At 44.7% G+C, this 12,358-nt stretch overlaps 1 long non-coding RNA gene and 1 other non-coding gene across 2 annotated transcripts in view; one reads left to right on the forward strand and one right to left on the reverse strand.

Annotated features, from left to right (window-relative positions):
- Window positions 1–12,358, forward strand: part of LOC128324503 (uncharacterized) — a 103,034-nt gene that overhangs the window by 36,795 nt on the left and 53,881 nt on the right. The gene's annotated exons all lie outside the window — the stretch shown is intronic.
- TRNAA-GGC (transfer RNA alanine (anticodon GGC)) lies at window positions 843–920 on the reverse strand. The gene has a single exon. It is a non-coding gene; the product is annotated as a tRNA-Ala (tRNA).

Here is a 12,358-nt window from a genome sequence, read left to right on the forward strand (position 1 = left end):
ATAAAGATAAGGGCAGAGTCCATCGGGAAGCTCTCCTGTGAAAGTCCCATTGAAATGGATGAGAGCTGCTCAGAAGGCACAGCACTGCTGTTTTGCAGTCTCCCATTCACTCCAAAGGGCCTAGTGCAGGGCAATTTCCTGAAGGATTTTGGTCCAGTGGAACAGTGAAGGAATGTCTGGAAACAAACTTCGGGAGGATTGTTTGGCTTTAATGTTTCTAGTGCTTATCTCTTTGCTTTGCTAGTGCAGTGATCTTTAAATAATAAATAACAGAAAGATTAGGATTTTGCCTTGACTCCATCTTTAGCCTAAGGAGATAATTAAAACATGCTTTTCTCAGAGATGTGAGCAACTTAAAGGTTTAGCCTCCAATGCTGATGCAGTGTTCAGCTGATCTGGTTTGGTTTTTTTTGTCCAGAGTATTAGCAGTTATGGTCTTGCTGTTTTAAAATAGGTCAGCACTGGTATAACTGTGAAATAAGGCATGGTTGCCAGGGAAACATAAAGTTAGGAGGAAGCCAAAAGGCAATCTAGCCGGACTCCTCTTCCACTCCTACCTCCATCTTCACTGTGTACTGTGACATAAACCAAGAGTCCCTGAGCACTATACCCTCTAGGAGTGGGCGGGGGAAACCAGGTGCATTTCATTTCCATTGCCTGAAATATGAGTAATACCTTTATCATAGTGAAGTGTTAGCAGGTGAACTGAGGGATCATAGGAAGCTGCCTTATACTGAGTATAAGTATTGGGCCATCTAGTTCTGTATTGTCTACACTGAGTGGCAATGGCTTCTTCAAGGTTTCAGGAGTCTCTCCCAGGAGGAGTCTCTCCCAGTCTCACCTAGAGATGCCAGGGATTGAACCTGGGACCATCTGAATGCCAGGCAGATGCTCTGCCACTGAGCTACGGCCACATCCCCATCTAGAGGTTCTGGAAATTGCCATGGTCTAATGAAGAATTTTGAAGAAAGTATCTTTCTGTGCCACCTACAACGTGTGTGTGTGTTTAGAGAGGGTGGGGAGACAACATTTACATATTGCACCTATGGCAGGATTGGCGTTGCATGCCCCCTCTTTTCCATAAGCCGCTGCACAAATTTGGAAGTCACTTGGGAGTGACCTGTGTGTAGCACAAGAAGCTATGCACAGGGCATGTAGGAACACGGGAATTACAGAGCCTACATGCACACCCAGGGGATTCTTTTTATCCCAGGCCTGTATATATTTCAGTGTATCATGCAGACTATGCACCCAAAGTTAACACATTCCCCGCAGAATTTATGTGTGTACGTATGTTTTAAAATTTAGATTCTGCCTACTTCTTGGGGAACTCAAGGTGACTTGCTGTAAAAATGGTGACACCATAAAATACAATAAAAACACAAATCATTAAACAATGCACATGAAAAGCAGCATTAAAATCAGTTGTTTAAAGTAGCCCCCCCCCCAAGGGGGGAAGGTTAAAAAAATAGGAGGCCACAGAAATAATACAAATCTTGGAGAGCCTGCTGGAAGTTGCTGCTTAAAACATGGAGAGGAGCAATCCAAATTCAAGGAGGACAGAGTTTCAGAGAGCAGAGGCCATCACAAAGAAGGCCTACTCATGCTCCACAGCTGAAGCTCAGGTGGCGGCAGAACACGTGGAGATCTTCTCCAAAAGAGGGCCAGACATCCAATGTGTGTGCTTTGCAAAGACATAAAACCAAGTACAAAAGCAAAAAGGTTGCATTTTTCTCAAACTGTAGCGTTGTTAGGATTTACTCCAGTATTTTGTAAAATAAACCAGTCAATGAGAGGAATAAAACTTGGTTTATAATCTTAAACTCTTCTATGTTTTATTATTCTTAGGTAAAGGTAAAGTGTGCCGTCAAGTCGGCGTTGACTCCTGGCGCCCATAGAGCCCTGTGGTTGTCTTTGGTAGAATACAAGAGGGGTTTACCATTGCCACCTCCCACGCAGTATGAGATGATGCCTTTCAGCATCTTCCTATATCGCTGCTGTCCAATATAGGTGTTTCCCAGACTATGGGAAACATACCAGCAGGGATTCGAATCGGCAGCCTCTGGCTTGCTAGTCAAATTAGGTAGTTTTTAATTGTAAGCCACCTTGAAGACCCTTATGGGCAGAAAAGTGGGCTACAGGTATTAATTTTAATAAAATAAGAACATTTGCTTCAAAGCACAATGACACCAATAGTACTTTTGAGCAAGTATACTTAGGTTGGTGTTGTCACTTGCATGATTAGTCAGTCAGCATATCTGTATGAAACTGAGCATTGCAATTCTTTGAAAGATTTGGCAATCTTCTAGTTACTGCTGCTGGCTTCTTGCCCTGCTGCAGCTAATGGGAAAATGTAGTATGAATTTAAGATGTCTTACAACCAAGTGCAAAATAAGGATGTGCAAAACCACTTGATAAACTTGTCTTGTCTTACAGAAACTTGCTTGAAAATTCTCAGATGTTTTGTCCTGGAAATAACCCTGAGATTTGCTTTAATTTTCCCTCTGTGAAATTTCAGTACTAGAATATTAATTTGGTAGTGTGTTTGCTAAATTGGTGCAGATGGAGGGTTGGTTGTTATGTATCTCCACCCAAAGCCTCATTTGGAAGGAACATCCTCAGAAGCTGAATCGCCTTGAACCCTAGCATGTATAGGGGAAGGATGGCAGTTCAGTCCCCAAATAGCAAAGCAAAACACGTTTGGTGAGAAAGCAGCAAAGCAAGGGGTCTTGAGACAGTTCTTTAGTATTGAAGAACTACAAGGATTTATTTTTTTAAAAAAGGTTACAAACAACTGAGAAAAAGCCTGCAGCTTAATTTCAGCTGTAGCTCATGGCTGAAGAGAGTGACCAAAACAAACAGCCATCTCTGGACAGACAAAATGGAGACTAACACTGGAAGAACAAAGGGGAAGAGTCCAGCACTTTTATCCATGACCCTAACCCCACCCCCCAGTGGTCACTATGAGACATTGCAGCTGATAGCTGGTGCTGCCAGGGTCCTAGCTCCAACAGCATGAACCTGGCAGACTTTGCTGTTCAGGAGGATCCCACTGCAGGCCACAGTACTTGACACACCCTGGTGGGAACTTGGGACACCAGCCCAAGAAACTCTGTATACAGGGAGTCTTCAGGACTGGGGGATCAGGAACACACCAACCAATCACACACGCTAGCTTCAGACCCATCATAATAACCTTCAAGATGTCAGGAGCAGAAACAGCAATGAGCTGAGACCAGAAGATACAGTACATGGGTTTCTGTGTTCTGCTTGGGGGGAGACCAGAGATGTAAAAAAAACCCACCCCTGTCCCCTGCCCCCAGTATTTTTCAGATTTTGGGGGAAATAGAAAAATATGCAATACTTTTTAAAAGTGCCATTTACAGATGTAAAGTCATAGAGCCTGGGCTTGGCTGCTGGTGAGAAGTTCTGGGATCCTGGTGGTGCCAAACCCAGCACCGAAGCCCGGCTCTTGGATGAAGTTAAGGATGCAAACACACTCTTAGCAAGGCTGCTGGGATTGTGTGTCAGTTGACACAGAGACAGGTGCCTAGAGCACCCATCCCCTGGAGAAATCCCCCAGTGCACCATGCTCTGTGCACTGTGGGATACTCGGGGGCCGGGATAATGAGTTCCAGCCTCTGTTGCTCCACGCTGCTCCTGGCAGCACAGGCCATGTGGACATGTGGCTTGTGTGCAGCAGGGTCTAAGAGCGGTCATCTGGGGGAAGGTAGGTTGAACCCTGCCTTTGCCCCTGGCCGCATGCATGGTCAAGTGTATAGCCCCACATTGTTTCTTTAGGAGCATTTATTATGTATAACCTACTTTGCTCGAACATTGGTCATGTTTAGTATATTACATTTAGAAATATAGTTTATTCAATTTGTCTGAATGTAGTAATTTACTTTTAAATGTTATATAATTTTCATTAGAAATGGATTGTAATTTGCTGATGTCCAAGGAATCCAACATCTCTGTAAGCCAGTTTCTCCTGTTTTGAACATCAATTTTTTGCCTGCTTCTCAGACTGTCAAAAAGTGTTTATAAGAAGCAGACAAAAAGTTAATGTTGGAAACAGAAAAATAACTGGCTTACATATAGCACAACATCACACCAATTAGAGAGTGGGGTGAGCATGTTCATTCTGTGCATTCCCAAACGATGTCCTCGCTTTTACCAAGCTCTCAGAGTTTCAATTTCTATCACTATCAGCAATTTCTGCTTCTTCCGATCCTTCATTTTTATCATTTTAATGACTTCCGAAAACTGAATTGCCTGAATTGAGACAAGTCTCTCTACCTATTCACATGTTCCTTTATTTCTTGATCTGGTATATTTCCAAACACAGACCAATTTCTTTCCCATGCTGCAGAAGATGGAGGAATCTGAAGCAAGCAAGAAGCTTGGGAGAGTAATGGCCAGAACACCTCGCTTTATATGAATATATTTGAAAACCAATATTTTTTTCATAATTCTAAAAATATTTCACAATCCAATTTTTTGCATTATGATTTGGATTTTTTTTGGGGGGGTGGACCCACAAAAAAGTCCTTTGGAGATAAAATTGGGGAAATACCCCCCCATCTTTTTCTGTCTCCCACCCCAGGCCTTCACAGCTCTAGGGAAGTCTCGCAAATCCAAGTAGCCACCTAATCAAGGCATGCTCAAGGAAAAAGTGGAGAAGCAGGCGCAAATCAGCTGCAAAACCTTTCACATTTTGTGTCACTAGTGTGACACCTTTTCTGACCAGTTCCTTGTCTTTAGAATCCAACTCTAGCTATCTGGATGGACAGCTACCATCTCAGCAAAATTGTCCTGAAATATTTCTTGGCCAGCTTGGCTACTTCCCTACCTTACTTGATAGTTGGAGAATCCAAGCCTTCCAGCTCTCTTAGTGGCAGGATTAAGACACTGAGGTGATTCTCATGACCACCAAAAAGTGGGCTAAGGGAGCCTAGCATGCTTTTTGGCGGTCGTATGCTGCCACAGGAGCTGAGCGGCTCCTGGCAGCAAACCGCCCTAACTACCCCTCCCCTTAGCCCTAGTTAGCGAAGTTAACACTCCGCTAACCAGGGTTAATGGATCATGTGCTGCCATGGCGTGGCTCTGCGCCATGGCAACTCATGAGGAGACTCCCAACCGCGAGGCTAAAAAGCAGCCTCCTGGCTTGGGCGGTCTCTCCAGCATGCTTGTGCAGAGCATGCTAGAACTTCCAGGGGCCGCGTGGCTGAACTCGCAAGCCCCTGCCGGCTCCATAACGGAGGATGAGGGAGCTCCATAACAGAGGATGGGCTCCGTAACAGAGCTGGCAGTCGTGTGGGTGGCTGATCTGGACGCGTAGGGCAGACTGCAGGATCGTCTGTGGTGAGGGTGGGCTAAGCCCGCTTTCCCTCCTTAACCCCATCTGGCGATTCCCGCTGATCATGGGAACCGCCTCACTGCTGCCCCACAACTAAACCTATTTAATTCCGGCCACAGTGGAGCAGAAATATGGATCAACTGCACTTTTGTTACCCTATTCCCAGCTAACACAGGCTTTATTTTGAAACCTAGCCCTGACATCTGTTTTGAATGTTTCGTGATTTTCTCACTATTTTCTCACTATTGGGTAACCACAGCTCACTCCCCCGAGATGATTGAAAAAGGTAGGAAGGCTTCAAGGTGAGTGCATCACTTTCAGATAGACTTGAGCTCCAGAACTTCTGTATTGTCATTGTCCACAACATATGCTCATCTGAGAAGCCCTGCAGTCTTACCAAATAACACATGTGGCTCCTTATAGATTGTAGGGGTGTGCATGGTACCTTTTTTGCTGGTTCAGCTTGAATATGGACCAGGTTTGAACTGACCAGGGCTGGTATCAGGCTCGGCCGAACTGGTTTGGCCATTAAAGTGGGCTGAACCAGGCTCAACCAGTCTGTCATTAGGGAGGCCAGAAGGGCACGTGGTGGAGCCCCTGCCGCCTCCGATATCTCTCGTACAAACAGTACACTTTCTCTCGCCTCTCCCTCCCACCCCCACTGTCAGGTTAGAGAATGCCCTTTACTTGTAAAGGGGAATCCTCGCTGGATCTCCCTTTACAAGTTTCCCCCTGTGAGCCAAGTGGAGAGGCAAGACTCGGGAGGCCTGTGCAGTCAGTTGGGAGGAGGGAGGGCAGCTGGAAGGAGCTTGCAGCCAGCCTCCCATCCCGGTTAAAGGGGGAACTCTCTGCTCCTCACCCCTCTCGCTGCAGCCTCTGCCACCAGCGCTGCACCCCATCCCACCCTCCCTCTCTGGGTAAAAAGGAGTTAGTTGGTTAAGGATAGCTCTCCCCAACTTGCCCCCCTCCTCCCCGCAGATACAGTCGCTGCTTTGCAGCAGCGTTTCTTTTAAAATTGCCATCGGGGGACTTTCTCCTCACCCCCCCCCCCCACTCTCTCTGCAGCTGCTGCACCCTGGGCAAAGAGGGAGTTTCCTCTTCACCACTCCCTCCGCACAGTGGCATTTTTTGCAAAAAGCCCTTTTGCCTATGGGCGGCAAAAAGTCTAATCCACCCCTATTCGGACCGCCTGAATTGGGCCAGTTCAGTTCGAACCATGGTTCAATTTGAGCCGGCTCACACACCCCTAATTGGACTGCCTTGCCTCCCATAGAGTAGTGTAACATCAAGCAAGCAAGCAAGCAAGCAAGCAAGCAAGCAAGCAAGCAAGCAAACAAACAAACAAACAGTTTGTCCAAGGAAAGAAAATACAGCAGAAATAAAGAACAATTCATATTATACATTGACATTACACACGCATTTAGAAAGCAACTAAATACTGCTCTTTACAATACTAACAACATTGCCTATAAGGAAATTATAATAGATTGAATTTATTTCAAATTGTCCCTAAAAACACAAATAGTTTTTATTTTATTTTTAAAATGCACATTCCACTCTTCTTCAACATGATCATAGCCAGGGCTGTCCTTATAGACCTCTGGCAGGGTGCGGGGCCCGGGGCAAAGCAGCCAGTGTGGGGCCACCTACAAGTTAATTCTAATGGGGGTTAAAAGAGCGGGGCCCGGGGCGGTCGCCCTCCTTGCCATGCCCTGGCTTGGCTGACAAAATTCAAAACAATAAAGACACATTAAAAATAAATACAATAAAACTAGCAGCATAGAAATAACTATCTTGGCCAAAACAACAACAACAACAACAACAACAACCCAAACCACTAAAAAAGCAGTACAAAATTAAAAACTTCTTGGACAGCCATCTGTTGCAACCCAGGGACGTAGCAAGCTTGGAGTGGGCTCTGGGACAAAAAACGAAGAGCTCCTGCCTTTCCATCTCTCTGACTACTCCCTCAGGAGTGGGGAGAATGAAGAGCAAGCTGTCACTCAGCAGGTGGGCCCCCCTCTCCCTCAGGGGGCAAGGGACTTTTACTTTCTCCTTGTCCAGTTATAGCTACACTCCTGCTGCAACCCCAAAGGCCCTGTCTCTAGTGCCTGTCAAGTGGATGGAAGTGGGTGAAGGAGCCAGGCCTCCAAAGCCACTCTAAGGTCTCAGGCAGGTTCATATGGGAGCAGGTGGTCGTTAAGGTAAGCTGGTCCTAGGCTGTGTAAAGATCCATATTGTGGAATGCCCCCTCCAAACAGGTACACCAGGCTAGTTTCACCCAATCTCTTAAATAAATGTGTGTGTCCCCCACACCCCTGCTCTTTGGCCAAGCTTTTACAAGTGTGATCTGACTGGTTTGACTGTGTAATATATCAGTTATTTCAAATCAGTATATAGAAATATTGATGTATTTTAATGCTGCTTTGGTTGTTTTTAAAACTGCATTTGTGTGGTAATGCTGCGGATAGATGTTGGTGGATAGACATTTTTTAAAAAAATGTATATAAAGGGGTGGCTAATTCTTCCAGTGCAGAGCACATTCAGGATAAGTGGTATGGGGGGTGGATTATTCCCCAATGGCCACTCATTTCAAACATCTGGAGAGGGATTCTGTGGTACAGTACAGTGATCATTGTATGTTTTAATCACACTCTCACATATTCAAACAGCTTCCTTGCAAGAAAACAAAACACACCCTTGCAATCTCTTAGATCTTCCGAATCTCACCTGATAAGGTTCACCTGCCTTATTTCTCCTTGTTCCAATCATAGTTTCAGGTTCCTTATCCTTTGACTCGACAGATATTGGATTACTCTTTGCCAAGTTACTCTATAATAAAAATGGAAAGCAGAGCATTACTGCCCTTAATGCTGTTAAGAGACTTTAATATAGTGTAATATGATTACATGGTTCTCTATTTATTAAAACAATTGACATAAATGTGTATACATCCAGGGCTGCTTGTTCTGCCTCATAGGCACAACTCTGCTTTCGGGTTGGCAGAGTCTGCAGCATTACCATGGTTACCTCATTCACTTTCAGAGCAAATGACAGAGGATAGTCAAGATGGCAGCCTTGAAGGAAAGCTCCTTGCCAAGAGACAGATTGATTACACACACCCTGTAGTTCTCTTCTTCAGCTTTGTGGGAGAAGAATACACAACTGATTTACAAGGTTGAACATTTCTGCTAACTGCGTAAAGAGGCACCTTTTAAAATAGTGATGCTCTCATATAGCAAGGCCCTATCCAACCCTAGCACAGCATATTTCCAGCACTGTTCCCTCTAAGGCATGAGCACATGCACACGCTCACAAGTTTTCTGATGTCCGCTCATGTAATTTTAGATTCTGCTCAGGTTGAAGTAGGAAGGCCCCACTCTGAATTAGCATGTGTGCACACAGTGCCTTGATACTGCTGCCCAGGACAAAAATCATTCCGCACAGAGATGAAAAAAAATTAGAGGGATCACTGATCTCCAGTGGTTGTTGCTGGTGTCTGCTTTATGTTTATTTCAACACCATGAGTCCTTTGCAGACAGAAAGCCATCTTATTTATTATTTATTCCCATGTAAACTGCTTTGACAACTCTTGTTGAAAAGCAGTATACAAATATTCATAGTTGTAGTAGAAACTCATTTCCCTCTACAAAATGGTGACAGTTGGGCCTACTTTACACATCCAATCCAATATGTAGCCAGCGTGGTGTAGAGGTTAGAGTGCTGGACTAGGACCGGGGAGACCCAAGTTCAAATCCCCATTCAGGCATGATACTAGCTGGGTGACTCTGGGCCAGTCACTTCTCTCTCAGTCTAACCTACTTCACAGGGTTGTTGTGAGGAGAAACTTAAGTATGTAGTACACCGCTCTGGGCTCCTTGGAGGAAGAGCGGGATATAAATGTAAAAATAAATAAAATAAAATAAAACACTGTGTGGTGTGGGAGCACATCTTGGGCATGTGTACCCTCCCTCACCATATGCAGAATGTTATGCGTAAGCCAAAGTATATGTGTATAGGCCCTTAAGCATGACTTCTGCATATTAGAGAAAAGTTCTGACCAAATCCAGAAATTGAACCATTGTCAAGACTAAGAAGAAATACTTGTTCCTATTTACCTATTCCCTAGTTCCTACTGAATACTTGAAAACAGTAGCACCAGTCGTCTGCTGATAACTAAGTGTTTATTGCTAACAACTTTCTAGAAAGGGCAGTGAATAAAAATTGAGACTTACAGGAAAAGAAAAGAAAAGAAACTTTTCTGCAGACTGTCTCTCTAGACCATTTGGACCTGGGACCTGGGACATTTCAACCCTTGAGATCATACAGGTCCAACTACTTGCATAGGCTGCTGGTGCAAAATTGATTTTTTTTCTTCAGTTCTCTCTCATAGGCTGAATTCACACGTAATGTGGAATTGGAGTTGAAGTGGCCAGAGGTTGCCAAACCTGAACATCCGAATGCAGAACTCCAGTTCCATGCAGAGAGCAAACCAAGGTTCTGCTCTCTTAACTCCAATTTGAATTAACTCCTGTACCCTCAGGTTGAAGTGAGTTTCGCCACCCAACCCAAGGTTTAATGCAGCCTGTGTACATCCAAATTCAGAAGCGCAGACTCGTTCCCTCAAACCGGAGTTGAGAGAGGAAGTTCCTCCCTCTCTCTGGCTGTCATTGGCTGTCTGTCATGAAAGAAGGAAGCCTGCACAGCCAGTTTCTCCTCATCTCTGCAGTCTCACTGACTGGAAGCTCTCTGCTCTCCGTTACGTCCAAATTCAGACTGAAGAGCGGGGTGGAGAGGGGAGTGGAACTACTGGGCCCGCAATTCTGCATTACCTGCAAATGCAGCCATAGTCTTCTCATCCCAGCGTCTTCAGTGCTTGCTTCTTAAAGAGATAGTACATAACATCCTAGCCCTTCTAAATCACTGGTCCTACTTTGCTTTTGAGGAGGTTTTAAAACATACATTAGAGTAGTCATTCTTCAAATTCCACCTTTAGAAATGAAATATTTTATTTGGGGAAAGATACCTCTTGACACCAGTAAACATGTATATATGGAAGACAGAACATATCTATGGGCTCTCAATCTAAGCAGAGAAAAGTCTTCAGCAACATATAATTGTGGGGGTGAGGAGGAGGTACTTGGGCAGTGTTCCTTCATGTAAGAGCAGTGCAGTTATAAGTACACAAGTTTAATTTGTAAAACCTGGGAGTATATGAAAATATAGCCTTAAATTTGTCTTTCTATGGCAACAGCTAATGGGTGCCAAGCATGCACATATATGTCCTAATCCTGCAAGGAGGAGAGATCCACTCACAGAAACGATTTTGGCAGAGATTCCTGGACTGGGTCAGGAACTGGGCATACAGACTGATGTGGCTACTCATCCATACAGTTAGGTACGCGTGGATGCATCCAGCACAGCTCCATTTGCACTACAAGACATGGATGAGGGTATGTGTTTCCATTCATGTTGCAGTAGGGAGAGAATGTGTATTCCCAGCCCAATCAAGCTCTATGTTCACGGCTGTGTATGAGTATATCTGATCCAGGGCCATATCTTGTAACTTTAAAAAAATAAGATACCTCATGTCAGCTTCAGATTCTGAAAAAAAATGTCATTAGATATTTCTAAAATGCTTGAGTTGACATTCTTCCCTCCGCAGAGAAAAACCAGCACTGAATGAATGCGCACACAAAGACATACACATTTTCTACTAATGCTGCTGCTTGCCCTTTAACGAACAACTTCAATTAATGGTTATGTGCCCAGACCTTATCCACTGTATTAAAAGCTTTGCTACTTGGTTCTTTCTGAGCGCAAGCCTCGCTGCTGAAGAAATGCTCTTGTGAAATCGCTCCAAGCTCTTAGTTCCTATTTTTACCACTAAATTTGCCTGCAGCTGCCAGTTTGAATTACTTCCATTTACTCTATGCCTAGAACAACTCAAAAGCTGCTATTGTAGGGGAGTAAATAACTAAAGGGTGTGGGACTCTTTTTCAAGGTTTTCATTTGTAAAACCTTAAAAAAAAATACTGCAGAATGCTCACATTCAGAACTTCTATGCTCCACATTTTCTTTTCTATCAACTCTCCTCTGGGGGAAACCAAAACCAAAACTAACTATCATCCAATTACTAAAATCTAACCCAGCAAAATGAATGGTGACACATACATACACGTAAGGTCCAGCAGCAATTTTCCTTGAATCGTGTGTACTATTTCTTTGCAGGGTTGAAGAGTTCATCTTAAGATGATTCTTTTCTTCTTCTTCTTCTCCTGAGCGGATTTAAGGTTGCAATTACAGAAAGTAAATATTTCAGTTTTAAACACTGCCCTGATATAGTGTGGGGCGGGGGGGGGGAATGCCGGGATCGGGCCCGATCCTGGCGGCACTGCGGCAGAAAACCTGCCTATGAAGCCACCCTCCAAAATGAGGTTGGGAGAGAGAGTGTTCTCTTAACATTGTTTTAATGATTGTCTACCAGTCACGGCTGGCAGACTGAGGAAATCTTGGGGAAGGGAGGGGGAGCCCCATAATGCACGGCGCAATTGTGTGGTACATTCTTGAAGCTCTGGGGGATATGGCAACGTTGGGCGACACAGCCTGGTACCCTGGCCCTTGAAGCGACCAGCAGCAGCCGGTAGTTGTCTGGGTGGGCAATCCACTCGCTGAAGAGAATCTACCCGCTAAAGAGAAGAGCTCTTTGGGGCTCCCTCCCCGCTAACCCTTTTGCTCTTTCTCACTGCTCATGAGAAAGGGCTCATACTCTGCTTGGATTTCTTTACTGTTTGTGATCTGCAAAAGAATGAGACATACCTATCTCTTGCATTGCTAGGCCATCAGAGCTCATTATGTGTTCTCTCCCTCTGCCCCAGCGGGGGGCCCTCCCCCAGTTTATGAGCATTTAGGAGGGGTAGAGTGAACAGAAATACTCATCTATGCACCTATTTCCCAGTGTGTGGTAGTGGTTAGCGTGTTGGGGTAAGACCAGGAAGA

Source organism: Hemicordylus capensis, chromosome 4 (genome assembly GCF_027244095.1).
Source record: "Hemicordylus capensis ecotype Gifberg chromosome 4, rHemCap1.1.pri, whole genome shotgun sequence".
NCBI classification, from domain to species: Eukaryota; Metazoa; Chordata; class Lepidosauria; order Squamata; family Cordylidae; genus Hemicordylus; species Hemicordylus capensis.